General features: G+C 34.6%; 1 protein-coding gene across 1 annotated transcript in view; it reads left to right on the top strand.

The window, feature by feature from the left end:
• LOC130046456 (uncharacterized) overlaps positions 1 to 17,207 on the top strand; it is a 144,789-nt gene that overhangs the window by 106,261 nt on the left and 21,321 nt on the right. The window lies entirely within an intron of this gene.

Genomic DNA, 17,207 nt, shown 5'->3' with positions numbered 1-17,207 from the left:
GATGTGAAATTTTCAGGGAATATAGACAGTAAAGAGTCGCTGTCATTTATAGGAAAACCCATCTGAATAGTACTTCCTGTCGTCACCGGAAGTTACGAGAAATGAGTAAAAAATTCGATAATACATTTCTCATTCATTGTTAAGGCACATTTTCTGATATATTTAAATGGTTTTCGTAGGAACAGAATGCTTTTTATCGGAAGTGGTCTAACGGAAGACCTATTCATTACTAGTAATGAGTGTCTAGTTATTATTTTTTTTTTTTCCTTTCGTCTCCGAGACCGTTGGATGGATTTTCCTGAAACTTTCACAGATTATAGACAACGATGGTACCTCGAGGCATTTTTTCATTTTTTCAAAATTCACTTCCGTTCGTCAGATACGTCTGATTTTCTGGTTTTTCGAAAGAAACTTTGTCCGGGAGTAAACTTGAAAACCACTAAAGATAATCAAATGAAACTTTCAGGGATGATAGATCTATATTCTCTATGGTGCATGCACGTAATATTTTTTGTCGCCGTCACTTCCGGTCGTCACCGGAAGTGATTAAAGGAATCATCAATTTCAAACTTTTTTCTTTCAAATTGAAACCTATTTCGGTTTAATATATCTCGTTATAATTCTCAAAAAATGTTGACCCCACCGGAAGTTGAATCTCCAACTTCCGGTTATATCAAAGAAAGACTCTTCATTCTCTCATTTTTCAGTGCCATAAATCTCGGTCATGAAACTAGTTAATGAGTTGAGTTTTACATATATTATAGTCACTATAAATGTCTAGAGTAACGTATAGTATTTTTATAAAATTCACTTCCGGTCGGCAAATACGGCTGATTAGCTGTTTTCGTTGTCTAGCCTTTTTCTCAGAAACAGTAAAAGATAGAGTCACCAAATTTTCAGAGTGAATAGATCTCACGTTGTAGGCGTGCAGTAGGGGGTTAAGAATGTCGGTCGTCACTTCCGGTCGTCACCGGAAGTGATTAAGAAATCATAAATTTCAAACTTTTTTCTTTCAAATTGAAACCTATATCGGTTTACTAGGTCTCGTTGTAATTCTCAAAAAATGTTAACCCCACCGGAAGTTGAATCTCCAACTTCCGGTTATATCAAAGAGTATTCATTCTCTCATTTTTCAGTGCCATAAATCTCTATCATAAAACAAGTTACTGATTTGAATTTTACATATGTTATAGACACTATAAATGTCTAAAGTATATTTAAATATTTTTGTAAATCTCACTTCCGGTCGTGAGATATGGGGTGGACATATTCAAACCTTGTTTTTTCAGTTTCTCAATAATGAATATAGATAGACGCTTGAAACTTGTAGAATTGATCAACTAACATTAGTCCATTGTAAACATACATTCAATTTTTTCGTCCGTCACTTCCGCTCTATACCGGAAGTATTCGAAAAAATGTTGATTTTCCCATTTCTTCGAGTGATTTCTCAGAGATGGCTGGACATATTTTCTTAAAATTTTCAAGAATAATGTCTTATGAAATGACCTTGCTATAATTATTTTTGTTTTTACAAAATTCACTTCCGGTCGGATAATATGGCCGATTTTCTGTTTCTCAAAATGAATTTTGTCCAGCATTTTTCTTCGAAAAAGTAAAATATAGGTTCATCAATTATTCAGGGATGATCAATCTCCGTTTCCAGGCGTGCAGTAGAGGGTTGAACATGTCGACCGTCACTTCCTGTCGTCACAGGAAGTGATTGAAAGAATCGCAAATTTCAAACTTTTTCTTTTAAATTGAAACCTATACTAGTTTATTAAATGTCTTTGAAAGTGTCAAAAGAATATTGACTCCGTCGGTAGTCAAAACAACTACTTTCGGTTTCTTGATAAAATACCTTTTTACTTTTCATTTCTTTGTCCCCATAAATCTCGCTTATATTTGAAGTCTTTCATATGATTTTCACATGTCATAATAAAAGTATCAACTTCTAAAGTTTTGATAATTTTGTTTTTCAAATTTGACTTCCGGTCGGTAGTAACCTACTACTTTTTCTTTCTTTAGTCTACTTCTTTTTTTTGAGAACTCTTTCAGATAAAGACGTGCAATTTTCAGGGAATATAGACAGTAAAGAGTCGCTGTCATTTATAGGAAAACGCATCTGAATAGTACTTCCGGTCATTACCGGAAGTTACGAGAAAGGAGTAAAAAGTTCGATAATACATTTCTTATTCATTGTTAAGGCTTATTTTCTGATATATTTAAATGGTTTTCGTAGGAACAGAAAGCTCTTTACCGGAAGTGGTCTAACGGAAGACCTACTCATTACTAGTAATGAGTTTCTAGTTGTTATTATTTTTTTGACCAAATTTTCTGCAGGAGTTTTCTCGAAAACTATACAGTGGTTTTCAGTGAAACTTTCAGGAAAAATGCATTTTATTGTGAACTTTGTTTATCACAAACAAAATTGGGACAATTCTATTTCGGTTCCAAGTTATGGACAATTTCCTGATTTTCAAATGGAACTTTGTCCGCGAGTGATCTCAGGAACGGCTAAAGATATGAACTGGAGACTTATTAGAGATGATAGAACATGACTTATAGATTTGCAGAATCACTATTTCGTACGTCGTCATCACTTCCGGTCGCTACCGGAAGCGAATTTAAAAAATGGATTTTTTCAACTTTTTTGTTTTTTAATGTTTTTCTTTGATAAAAGTAAGATAAATAGAGACTCTTTATAAGATGCTGAATATGCTATTTGATTTTATATTGATCAAACCAAACTCTAGATATTCGTAGTTTTAATTTTGAAGCGAGGTGCTCGCTAGCCTAATGGTTAGCGTGGTGGATTTCCATGCGGGCGACCCGGGTTCAATCCCCCAGATTACTCGAATATTTTTTTCCCACTTTATAACAAATGAAGAATTTAAGGTTATCTACTGGACACGGAAAGAACAGAAGACCTTCTTGTTGCCATGGCAACAAGTTTCTAGTTATTATTATTATTATTTTTTGTTGACCAAATTTTGTGCAGGAGTTTTCTCGGAAACTCTACAGTGGTTTTCAGTGAAACTTTCAGGAAAAATGCATTTTATTATGAACTTTGTTTATCACAAACAAAATTGGGACAATTCTATTTCGGTTCCAAGTTATGGACAATTTCCTGATTTTCAAATGGAACTTTGTCCGCGAGTGATCTCAGGAACGGCTAAAGATATGAACTGGAGACTAATTAGAGATGATAGAACATGACTTATAGATTTGCAGAATCACTATTTCGTACGTCGTCATCACTTCCGGTCGCTACCAGAAGCGAATTTAAGAAATGGATTTTTTCAATTTTTTTGTTTTTTAATGTTTTTCTTTGATAAAGGTAAGATGAATAGAGACTCTTTATAGAATGTTGAATATGATATTTGTTTTTAAATTGATCAAACCAAACTCTAGATATTCGTAATTTTAATTTTGAAGCGAGGTCCTCGCTAGCCTAATGGCTAGCGTGGTGGATTTTCATGCGGGCGACCCGGGTTCAATCCCCGAGATTACTCGAATATTTTTTTCCCACTTTATAACAAATGAAGAATTTAAGGTTATATACTGAACACGGAAATAACGGAAGACCTTCTTGTTGCCATGACAACAAGTTTCTAGTTAAGGTCTTCCGTTACCAATGGAAGACCTTCTAGTGATTCTACTGTTTATTATTATTAAGGTCTTCCGTTTCCAACGGAAGATCTTCTAGTGATTCTACTGTTTATTAGGGTCTTCCGTCTTCAGCGGAAGAACCTTCTATTATTCTATTGTTGATTTTTCACTTTTCTTATTATTTTTATTCTTTTTTTTTTTCCTTACCGATTTTGTGCAGACGATTCCTCAGAGATGGCTCGATCGATTTACTTCAAATTTTTAGGGTTGATGCATTGCTATCTGAAGTTTATATCTTTTTTTGGATTTTTGAAAATTCACTTCCGGTTGGAAGTTATCACCCTTTTATCGATTTTCAGATAACCATTGTGTCCGGCCATAATCTCAAAAACAATAAAAGCTAGAGTGCTGAAATTTTCAGTGATGTTAGACGACATGTTGTAGTTGTGCACATGGGTTTTAAAAATTTCCGGAAGTGCCTAGTATGGAAGCTCGGTAGGGGTCGAAAATGGAGTTTTAAAAAGTGTCCCATTTTTTTCCACATTTTAAATCATAACTTTTTACTCGTAAATATTTTGCTTAGACATATATAACAGAAGTTGTACAGTTTATTGAGATCTTTCATGTCATATCACGAAATGGGCCCATGGGCCTCATGGCTCGCCTCAACCATGGAATTTCTGTTACAATGATTAACTTTTTTCTCACAAAACTTTTGATAAGATATGTAGAATAAAAGTTGTTCAGGTTTGCAAGATCTATCTAATGATATAAAAAAAAAGTAGGCCTCAGGGCGTCATGGCTTGCCTGAACAGTCGAATTTGTACCACAATTAATAACATTGATAACTTTTTTCTCGAGAAACTTTTTACAAGACATGTAGAACAAAAGTTGTTCAGTTTCGCAAGCTTTAACTAACGATGTTAATAAATAGGCCTGCAGGTCTCATGGCTCACCTGAACAGTTGGGTTATTATTGCAATCTATAACATTTTGGTCAAGAAACTTTTAATAAGACATCTAGAACAGAAGTTGTTCAGTTTTGCAAGATCTTTCGAACAACATCATGAAAAAGGCGAACGGGCCTCATGGCTTGCCTGAACAGTTTGATTAGTGTGACAATCAATAACTTTTTTTCGAGAAACTTTTGATAAGACATGTAGAACAAATGTTCTTCAGTTTCGCAAACGTAAACTAACGATGTTAAGAAATAGGCCTGTGGGTCCCATGGCTCACCTGAACAGTTGGGTTGTTGTTACAATCTCTAACATTTTTGTCAAGAAACTTTTGATAAGACATCCTGAACAACTTTTGCAAGATCTTTCGAACAACATCATGAAAAACGCAAATGGGCCTCATGGCTCACCTGAACGGTTTGATTAGTGTCACAATTGCTAACTTTTTTCTCGATAATCTTTTGATTAGACACCTAGAACAAAAGTTGTTCAGTTTTGCAAGATCTTTCAAACGATATGAAGAAAAAGGCCCATGGGCCTTATGACTCGCCTAAACAGTCTGATAAATGTCGCAATCAATAACTTTTTTTCAAGAAAATTTTGATAAGACATGTAGAACAAAATTTGTTCGGTTTTGCGAGATATATGTAGAATGATATAAGAAATAGGCCTCTGGGCGTCGTGACTCGCCTGATCAGTCGAATTTGTATCGCAGTAAATAACATTATTAACTTTTTTCTCGAAAAAAGGGTGACCCCTTTAATTAGTGGCCGAGAGGGGCAGAGAGTCTTTAATTTATAACACTTGAATGATAATATTTGTAAAACATTACCGAAGCTAAATTGTACGTCTAGACAATATATTTGTATCATTATTTCTGAACGAAAATCTCAGTCAAATTCTTATCTCATCACATCTAAAATTGGACGGAAGACCCACTCGTTCCTCGCAACGATATCGCATCTAGTTTTATTATTATTATTCTTTTTTTTTCCTTACCCATTTTGTGCAGGGGATTTCTCGGAGTTGGCTCAATTAATTTGCTCCAAATTTTCAGGGTTGATGCGTTGCCATTTAAAGTTTATACTGCTATTTCAATTTTTAAAAATTAACCTCCGGTCGCAAGTTACGGCCGAATTTCCGTTTTTCAAATGACATTTTGTCCGGGCGTTTTCTCATAAACGGTTAAAGATTGAGTCTTGAGACTTTCAGCGATGATAGATGGTGACTTGTAGCTCTGTGATAATGTTTATCATTGCCATCCATCACTTCCAGCCGTCACCGGAAGTGAACAAAAGAAACGTCAAATTTCAAATTTATACTTTTAAAACAAAACTTGCATAGATTAATTAAGTCTCTGTCGGCGTTTCAGAAAATGTTAGACTTACCGGAAGTTTAACCAGCAACTTCCGGTTTTTAGAGAAAAGCTTCGGAAAAATGGTTTTTCTTTGTCCTTGTATATCTCACTTGCATGTATTTATCAAGTTTTTAATACGATATTTACAGGTATTATTAACATTATCCATATATAGGGTACTCTTTAACACTATTTCAAAATTCACTTCCGGTTGCAAGTTACGGCCGAATTACCGTTTTTCAAATGACATTTTGTCCGGGCGTTTTCTCATAAACGGTTAAAGATTGAGTCTTCAAACTTTCAGAGATGATAGATGGTGACTTGTAGCTCTGTGATAATGTTTATCATTGCGATCCGTCACTTCCGGCCGTCACCGGAAGTGAACGAAAAACATCAAATTTCAAATTTATGCTTTTAAAACAAAACTTGCATAGATTAATTAGGTCTCTTACGGCGTCCAGAAAATGTTAGACTTACTGGAAGTTTAACCAGCAACTTCCGGTTTTTAGAGAAAAACTTCGGGAAAATGGTTTTTATTTGTCCTCGTATATCTCACTTATTTATCAAGTTTTTAATACGATATTTACAGATATTATTGATATTATCCATATCTATGGTACCCTTTGAGTCTTCAAACGTTCAGTGATGATAGATGGTGACTTGTAGCTCTGTAATAATGTTTATCATTGCGATCCGTCACTTCCGGTCCTCATCAGAAGTGAACAAAAGAAACGTCAAATTTCAAATTTATACTTTTGAAACAAAACTTGCATAGATTAATTAGGTCTCTTTCGGCGTTTCAGAAAATGTTTAACCAGCAACTTCCGGTTTTTAGAAAAAACTTCGAAAAATGGTTACTTCTTTGCTATCATACCTCTCGCTTATAAATCAAGTGTGTGATATGATTTTCACATGTATAATTGACATTATCCACCTTTAGAGTATAGTGAATTTTAGTTTTTTCCAATTCACTTCCGTTCGTTAAATGTCTACGATTTCCGGGGTTTTTTTCTCCAGGCGTTTTCTCATAAATTATCAAAGATTGAGTCTTGAAACTTTCAGGAATGTTAGATGGTGACTTGTAGCTGTGACATATGTGTTTCATTTTTCTTGCCGTCACTTTCGTCATCCGCCGGAAGTACCATAAAAATATGAAATTTTTCATTTTTTTTTAAATTCTAATGCTCATTACATTATTTAAAAGAGTGTAATAAGTCATACCATTTCCACCGGAAGTTGGTTGTTCGAAACCGGAAGTTGTCCGAAAACTCAGTATTTTTCATGGAAATTTTTAGTGTGGGTTCCTACGCGGTCCACTTGGAATTTTTAGTCGGTTTATGGACTCCCGAGATACTCGAAAGTAGATAAAACAAAACTGAAATTGTTTATAATTGATATATCACGTCTTACATGTACGTGTTTATTTCTTTCATGTTTAGTCGTTCTTCACTAGTTGAATTCTCCCAGTCAAGATCATATCTCGGCAGAAATTGGACGAAAGACCTATTCGTTGCTCGCAACGAGATCATTTCTAGTTATTATTAGGGCTTTCCACCTTTCTGTGGAAAGTCCTATTGTTATTGTTCTGTTTATTATTTTCCTGCCGTCAAAAAAAATTTTCGTCTTAAGACTTATCGAAAAACTTTATAGTCCATCATATAGTACTTCTTGAGAAACGAATACAGTTCACCCAACGTAATTGAACTTTGACCCCTTACGGAGTTATTGGACCTTTTGCAGAAATCATTGTTATCGCTTCTACTTTTGAACCGTAAATGATAGGAGGATGAAACCTTTTCTAAAGCAAAGAGGGTAATTAGTAGAAGCGAAGAATTTCAAATGAAGGGATTCGGTATCCCTTAAAGGGAGTTAATGCCTCTTTATGTTTTGCGATTTATTCGTAAAACATGTCAAACTTGAGAACGGTTTGTCGTAGAGACATGCAACTAACTGGAATAGGATCGCTGACCTTTGACCTTGAAAATTAGGTCAAGGTCAAAGGTCAAGGTCATCAGAAAAGAGGAAAAAATATCACTTTTTATACTCTCTTTCCTGCTTAAGATAGCGTTGTGATATTATATGGCTAAGTTTGGTTGGTTTTGATAGTATGCATTATAACTTTGAACTTTGACCCTTCTGTGAATTTCGGAGACTCGCGTTGAAAACCTTGTTATCGCTACTCCTACTTAACGGAAAGTCATAGAGACACGAAACCTTTGCTAATGAATTCACAGTAAAACCCTCTTGCAAAGAAAAATTAATCAAAGGGATACGAAAACCCTTAAGCATAGTTATTACCCCTGAATGTCTCCAATATCATTATCTAAGCCTATAACTTTTATATTAATATAGATAGAGACATGGGACCACTTGCATTAAGACCGATGACCTTTGACCTTTAAAATAAGGTCAAGGTCAAAGGTCAAAGTCATCATCAAAATTATGTTTTTTCATTTTCAAGGTCTTTCATAGTATTTTTAGCATTGAGAAGCTATCCGAAAGGAACCTAAAACCCCTAAACAAAGTTATTGCCCCTGAATGTCTTGATTAACATTTTTTAAGGTTATACCTTTTACATTAATATACATAGAGACATGGGATCACTTGCATGAAGACCGATGACCTTTGACCTTCAAAATGAGGTCAAAGGTCAAGGTCATCGTGAAAATTATTATTTTATTTTCAAGGTCTTTTTCAGTTTCTAACATCATCTTAAATATTCTTGAATATCTTTTTTAAATCATGGTAGGTGGAAAGCCCTCTAATTGTTCGCGAACAATTAGGATTACTAGTTATGATTGTTCTTTTTCTTACCGATTTTGTGCACAAGCTTTCTCAAAAACGTTTAAATAGATTTTAATGAAACTTTCAGGAAAGATGTAAAATAGGATTGTCTAGAACGGCCTCTTTTTCGTTTTGCCAAAATCACTTCCGGTCGCAAGTTACGGCTGTATTTCCGTTTTTCAAATGACATATTGTCCGGGCGTTTTCTCATAAACGGTTAAAGATTGAGTCTTCGAACTTTTAGGGATGATAGATGGTGATTTGTAGCTCTGTAATAAGGTTTATCATTGCCATCCGTCACTTCCGGCCGTCACCGGAAGTGAATAAAAGAAACGTCAAATTTCAAAATTATGCTTTTGAAATATAACTTGCACAGATTAATTCGATCTATTTCGGTGTATCAAAAAATGTTACACTTACCGGAACTTTAACCAACAACTTCCGGTTTTTAGAGACAAACTTCGAAAAATTGATATTTCTTTGTCTTTGCATATATCGCTTCTTTATCAAGTTTTTACTACGATATTTACAGATATTTTTGACATTATCCAACTCTGAAGAACCCTTGAATTCTTTTTCAAAATTCACTTCCGGTCACAAGTTGCGGCGAATTTCTGTTTTTCAAATGATATTTTGTCCGGGCGTTTTCTCATAAACGGTTTAAGATTGAGTCTATAAACTTTCAGGGATGATAGATGGTAACTTGTACCTCTGTAATAAATGTTTATCATTGTCATCCGTCACTTCCGGCCGTTACCGGAAGTGAACAAAAGAAACGCCAAATTTTAAAATTATGCTTTTGAAACAAAACTTGCGTAGTTGAATTAGATTTCTTTCGGCATTTTAGAAAATGTTAGACTTACCGGAAGTTTATCCACCAACTTCCGGTTTTTAGAGAATAACTTCGAAAAAATGGTCTTTCTTTGTCCTCGTATATCTCGTTTATCTATCAACCATTTAATACGATATTTACAGATGTTATTGACATTATCAATCTCAAGAGAACACTGTAACATTATTTGAAAATCACTTCCGGTCACAAGTTACGGCCGAGTTTCTGTTTTTCAAATGACATTTTTCCGGGCGTTTAATCATAACGATTGAGTCTTCAAACCTTCAGGGATGATAGATGGTGACTTGTAGCTGTTTAATAAGGTTTATCATTGTCATCCGTCTCTTCCGGAGGTCACCGGAAGTGAACAAAAGAAACGTCAAATTTCAAAGTTATACCTTTGAAACAAAATTTGCATAGATTAATGAGGTCTATTTCGGCGTTTCAAAAGATGTTAGACTTACCGGAAGTTTAACTAGCAACTTCCGGTTTTTAGAGAAAATCCTCAAAAAATTGCTTTTTCTTTGTCCTCTTATTTCTCGCGTATAAATAAAGGGTTTTTTTTATACGATTTTCGCATATATTATATACATTATTCATCTTTATAGTACAATGAAATGCTTTTTCAATATTCACTTCCGCTCAGGAGATATGTCCAATATCCGGTTTTTTACGTGATTCTTTGCAAACTTTTTTTCATAAACGATTAAAGACTGAATTGATCATGAATCTTTGAGGGATAAACAATGGTGACATGTAGATCTGATCTATGTTTTCAAATTTTGTTGTCGTCACTTCCGTCGTCCACCGGTAGTATTTGAAAATGTGCATTTTTTTTTTCATTTTTTTCATTTCTAAATGTTCACGATTGAGTTTAACAAAGTGTTTCAAATCATACGATTTCCACCGGAAGTAGATTCTTCCAAACCGGAAGTTGTTCCAAAAATGAGCATTTTTATTTGACACTCTCAAGAATGATTCCTGAAAGATCAATATTGAATTTTAAGTCGTTTTATGGATTTCCGATGTACGGAAACTGAATGAAATTGAACTGGAAGTTATCGAAAACTGATAAATTTCATATCTTACGTGTTTTTCGTTCTCTGTTTTATGAAAAATATGTTCCCATTGGTTTCATCTATACTCGTTTTTTTACGAATCGAATTGTCCCAGGGAAGATCTTATCTTATCCCAATCAATATCTTCTCTCGTCAGAAATCGGACGGAAGACCTATTCGTTGCTCGCAACGAGATCTCTTCTAGTTATTGTTCTTTTTCTTGCCGATTTTGTGCACGCAATTTCTCAAACACAGCTTGATAGATTTTCACGAAACTTTCAGGAAAGATGTAAAAGAGGTGTGTCTAGAACTGTCTTTTTTGGTTTTGCAAAAATCACTTCCGGTCGCAAGTTACGGCTGAATTTCCGTTTTTCAAATGACATTTTGTCCGGGCGTTTTCTCATAAACGGTTAAAGATTGAGTCTTTAAACTTTCAGGGATGATAGATGGTGACTTGTAGCTGTGCAATAGGATATTATCATTGCCATCCGTCACTTCCGGCCGTCACCGGAAGTGAACAAAAGAAACGTCAAATTTCAAACTAATGCTTTTGAAACAAAACTTGAATAGATTAATTAGATATCTTTCGGCGTTTCAGAAAATGTTAGACTTACCGGAAGTTTAACCAGCAACTTCCGGTTTTTAGAGAAAAACTTGAAAAAATGGTCTTTCTTTGTCCTCGTATATCTCGGTTTTTTTTATCAAACTTTTAATACGATATTTACAAATATTATTGACATTATCCATCTTAAGAGAACCCTGTAACACTATTTCAAAATTCACTTCCGGTCACAAGTTACGGCCGAATTCCTGTTTTTTAAATGATATTTTGTCCGGGCGTTTTCTCATAAACGGTTAAAGATTGAGTCTTCAAACTTTCAGGGATGATAGATGGTGATTTGTAGCTGTGCAACATCATGGCTATTTCTTTTAATCTATAATGTGGTCATAAACCCTGTATTGTGTACATTCAATTACTTTAAAATTTAGAAAAGTAAAATGTACCTCATCCACAGTGTGTTGTTTATGCCCTTTAGGGAGGAAGGCTGGCATATGGGCTTTGATTCCTAAACTGTCAAGAAAGTCAATGGAATCCCTGAATTCACGGTCTACCACCAGGATATCATCTTGCTGTAACCAATCTTGAATATCCTCCACATTGGTTTTGATGGAATGTTTCAAAATGTTTGCATCATTGTTCTTGTGGTCGGCGAGATATGGCCCGAGAACAGACACAGTGTATCCTGTAGTTGATACGATAACCATAGGCTTCACTAGTGGACGGTTTTTTTGTTGACTGATGGAACGGCGTTGGAATTTGAAGTTGTTGCTTTTCTGTATGTATACGTATGTTCCATCCACCACAAGGATTGCAGGTTTCTCTACGATACTGCCAAATATCTCTTGAGCTAGTGGCCTTGTGTGGTTCTCAGTAACATCTCGTCTTGATATATGACCAAAAACCAACATAATTTGGTGTAAACGTTTCTGTCAACTCCTTTCGTGCTGTTCTTAATGCTCCCCTTACGCCACTTTTTTCAATGTTAAATAGTGTTGACAACATTTGATTTGAAAGGCCAGTCCTTAACTTCACCAACAAAAGGGCAATGCATGTTCTTATGCTACGATTCTTTGTTGATCGGATTGAATGGTAATGGGATATAACATCATCAAAATTTTCCTTTGAAATCCCGGTTAAAGTCATATAATCTGAATCAGCAAGTCCTTTGCTGGTATCAAAGTCTAATCTGCATTTTTCATTTTTGAGAGCAACTGATCTGATGGATGATATAAGTGAATATATATCACTTTTGTTAAAAACAGGTTTGACATTCAGTGGAAGCAGTTGCCAGAAACTTGATAGCATCTTCCCTTAGGGAGAAATCTGATGTCATATGCATCTGGCAGCACCTTGCTCCAGGCAGTAACATGTGACCTGTCCTAATAAATATTCTGTGTCTGATATCTGTAGACACTGTTAGCAACTTAGAGTATCTTCCTTTGCAAATTACACAACTGGAATGGCTCTTCCCAGAAGACTGTATTGGAAGAGGAATCACTTTTGGGCTTTTCACGCACAATGTCTTTCTTCTTTTAACTGATGGCTCATAATTTGGATCACTGTCATACAATGAATTTGAAACATATTCTGTAGTTTTGTCTTTCTTGGAATAGCATTTAGTACAAGTTACGTCTTTTTCCTGGCAAGTGGTGATGCCTAGGTACACTCTGTAACTTTCGTATGAAGATCCAATAATGAATCGCCTTTGGTCAGCTTTTGTTCTTCTGCCACATGAAACACATGGGTATTCCTTTGGTCCACCTCTATGCATATTCTTAAAAGAAAAAAATCTTAGATGTGTATACAATTTGTAAGACATTCAGTGCAATATCTGTATTAATGATAGGAAAAAAATCCAGAAATCAATTTAACCTACTTTTAGCTCCAAATTAGTTCATTGTGCACCAAACAAGTTGAAATGTGAATAGATTTTGTAATTGTATTTCTATCTGAGAGAGGTTCTGAAAAAAAATTCAGCCTGCATTCATAGTGAAAAAAAATATGGAAAAGGAGAACAAGGTTTCTTTAATAAGTAACACATGCACTATGACCTTGACATTTGACCTTGAGAAACAATAGACAAACTCCACTTGGCATATGGTGTATGTGTACCCATTTTAATTGTCCTAGCTACCCCAATGGTTCAGTCTGTATTCTGCCGACAGGGTTTTCCTAAGTTATACTACGCCCTTGACCTTTGACCTTGAAGAAAAAAGACCTCCTCCACTTGGCATTAGGAGTATGTGTACCACGTTTGACAGTCCTAGCCCTAATATTTCGGTTTGTATTCTGCCTACAAGGTTTTCTATTAACTGATACTACAACTTTGACCTTTCACCTTTGAAAACAATAGACATGTTCTTCTCATCAAGGTGATCACATGTAACAAGTTGTAAAATCCTAGAGCTTACTGTTTATTTTGCATGTTGCCTACAATGTATGGACAAACAGACTGACAGACGGAGAGAGGTATAGCGTAATATCCCATCTTCGATAGGTGTATAATAAACACATATGCAGTTGATAATGGAATATTGCTAATAACTATGATTAGTTTACAATGGAGAAGCTGAAATTACACCGTTTGTTAGTAACTTACAGGACATTACTCTTCAGCTCATAAAATATGATATTGTGACGACTCCTAAATATTGAATTGTTGCACTCTTAATCAATATCATTAATGTGATTGATGTGCAATACCTTCCCTAGAGAGAGAGAGAGTAACTATATAATTTGAGATATCTTAAATTCAAGATAATTATTCCACAACTTACATGTAAGTAATTATTATATTTCTCTTTAAAATATGATGTGCGCATTCATTCATTTGATGAGAGCAATAATTGATTTAATGATATTTTTAATTCAGTTGAAGAGAGCAATAATTCTTTTAGAGAGAGCAACTATATGATTAAAGATATCTTCAATTCAACATATCCACAATTGAATTAATGATCTCTTTAATTGAATTGTTGCTCTCTTTAAAAGAAATGATGCGCGCATTAATTCCTTATACAAAAACATTGTAAATTATTAAAGATATCTTCAATTGAATTAAAGAGATCATCAAATTATTTATACCGAGCTCTAAATTAATTATTGCGAGCAATATTTCTACAGAATTGATGCTCTCATCAATTAAATTAAAGAGAACAATAATTGAATTAATGCGCGCATCATTTAATCATTTCAAATAACCATTGAAAAGAGATCATTTTAATGTATCTTCATTAAAATAATTTTTAAAATGTTTACACAAAAATAAGTTGCTGATTTACTTTCATATTATTCATTAAACTATGATCCCTCAATTAACACAACACCCCTTATGTGTTTTTGTGGGGGTTGGGGGGGGGGGGTAATAGAATGTTTGGCACTCAAGGGACACCTTGTTTGGGAATCCGTCTTCAAATGTAGTTCAAACAGAAAAGGTCAATATCACGAGATTAGAAATTTTGATACCAAAAAAGGACACATGTGAAACATAAAGCCCATTTAGTATTAATCATTCAAAATGTTATGGCCAAAGTTAAAGTTTACGCATATAGACAGACAAGCTTAAAACTATATATGCTTCCAAAACTCTCGTTACAGGGGCATAAAAAAACAATGTTGTGCCATAAATGTGTCAACTTCTTTTTCCACAACATAATTATTTTTTGTTAATCAAAACTGAACTGTCGATGTCTTAAATACAAATGCTTTAGATTTCAAAATAATGAATTCAACACAAATGATCGAGTTCTAAATTAATTACATATTGTATTTTTAAATAAAATCCAATAAAATAAATAGCATACAAAACATAAAGTTGAGTCATCTGTGGCATTTGAATTAAAAATATATATACTTAATATTTATGTTTTCATTATTAGGCCTACTGTTTATCTTTTTAACTGATTCAACTTCTAAATTAGTTGAGGGGAAAACGGGCTCAAAATCAGTAAACTTAAATAATAATAATTTTAATCACTTTGTAATTAATTGCAATACTTCGGCTTGGCCGAGTATATTTAAAATTTCGTAAAAAGTCATTTGCGTAGGGGACGAATTCACTTCACACCTACAAGACAAAATTAATAAAGGGCAAGGTCATTCAAAAATAGCACACCAAAATATATTGCATTGATAGTGCCGAGTTAAGTTCAGCTGTCGTTGTCAGCAATGTTGAGACTACACCGGGTCTAGAGCTATATATTCTTTCGTTGGTTGTACCAATGTATGCATTTTTTACGCACCTCTACATCTCTTAGTCATATTCACTTTGACAACATAAGATCGAATATTAGGGCTATTTATGATATATAAGCGTCCCAGAAAAAGGAGAATATAAGAGCGAATTTGTTGCTCATAAATTGGTTTAGGTTTTGGTTTATGAGTTTGAAACCAGTTTTGGTTTCAATCCGGTTTACAGCGAAGAAACAAATGAACAGTTTAAATCACAAATATGGCGTCTAAAAGACACAAACTAGCATGTGCATCTCTAATCCTTCGTAATACATTATTAGAAAGCGATGATACGGAAGATCCTGAAGTTGGGCTATCTCAAATCCAAATGCAAACATCAATGTGCTCTGCTCTGATGAGCCTCAGGTCCCCCAACGTCGGATCAGAGTCCATAGATTTCCTTTTTATGTTGAGGAGGTAATTCCCCAATATATCGAGTATCATTTAAGACAAAGATTTAGAATGAGTCAAGAAACTTTTACATCCCTCTTGTCAATATTTGAAGAATTTAAAGACAAAACAATGATATCAATGGGAAAACAATTATTCATTTTCATACGCTACCTAACAACTCAAATGACAATACAAGCCATTGCTGACCAAATTGGAGTATGTGAATATACAGTATTTGGTATCGTGAAACGTCTTGCTAATATTGTTTGTCGAGAATTTCTAAAGCAATACATAAAATGGCCAGTTGGTGAAAACGTTTCCAACATTGCTAAAGGATTCAAAGATCTGAAAACAATTTCCTGCTGTAATTGGTGCATTTGATGGTAGTCATATACCCATAAAAATACCGACTTACTGCCAAGAAAACTACATCAATCAGAAGTCATTTCCATCAGTGGTCCTCCAGGCAGTTTGTGATTCTAAAATACATTTGTTAGATGTAACCTGTGGTTGACCGGGTTCTGTCCACGACTCCCGAATTTTCAAAAATTCGTCGCTCTACGAGAGAATCCAAAAATATCCAGAGAGGACGTTTCCCAACAATACACACCTTTTTGGGGACTCGGCTTACAGTCTTGAAAAGTGGATGATGAGTCCCTATAGGGACAAAGGCAACCTAACACAGAGTCAGCACAAGTACAATTATACCTATAATAGCACAAGGGTGGTCATTGAGCGGACCTTTGGGGCCTTGAAAGGCAGGTTTCGTCGATTGAAATATGTCGACATTCAGGACATGGAAAAAATAGTAAAAGTTGTTATTAGTTGCTGTGTGTTGCATGAATGTTGTTTGCAGCATGATGATGATTGTTCAGAGTATATAGAAGAGGGGGGAGAGGATGAAATAAACAATTATGTAGAAATTTTGCCTGGCAACACTGCAGCAGGAGAAAAAAGGAAGAGTATTGAAAGACGTTTGTGAACTTTGCTGCATGATAGTTAAGGAAGTTTGGTATAAGAATGTGAATTAATTCAACTGTACACGACTTTAACGAGATGTGTATGTGAAGTTGATAAGAACAAAAATTATGACACAAGTTGACTTGATCTTATCTCAATAAAAATGATGTTTTCGTATCTATATTTCATTCATTCATTTTAGGGGCAAGATCAAAAAGCTCAATGTCTGAGAAAAACTAAATTCACAGTTTTCATCAAGACCTCCTCCCCCTTTTAAAACTAAATATGATGAATGTTGAAACTAATCGACTAACAAGTCAAAATATACGAATATAAATAACACTCTGTATACCTTTTCTACTGTTCATTCACTTTAGGTGCAAATCAAAATTATTATGAATTTTTTTTAGTCACTTGTTTTTTCCACTAAAGTGTAATCGATGCCAGAAACTTACATGAGTCGT

Source organism: Ostrea edulis, chromosome 2 (assembly GCF_947568905.1).
Source record: "Ostrea edulis chromosome 2, xbOstEdul1.1, whole genome shotgun sequence".
NCBI classification, from domain to species: domain Eukaryota; kingdom Metazoa; phylum Mollusca; class Bivalvia; order Ostreida; family Ostreidae; genus Ostrea; species Ostrea edulis.
The sequence above is the reverse complement of the archived record's forward strand: the minus strand, read 5'-3'. Positions and strand labels throughout refer to the sequence as shown.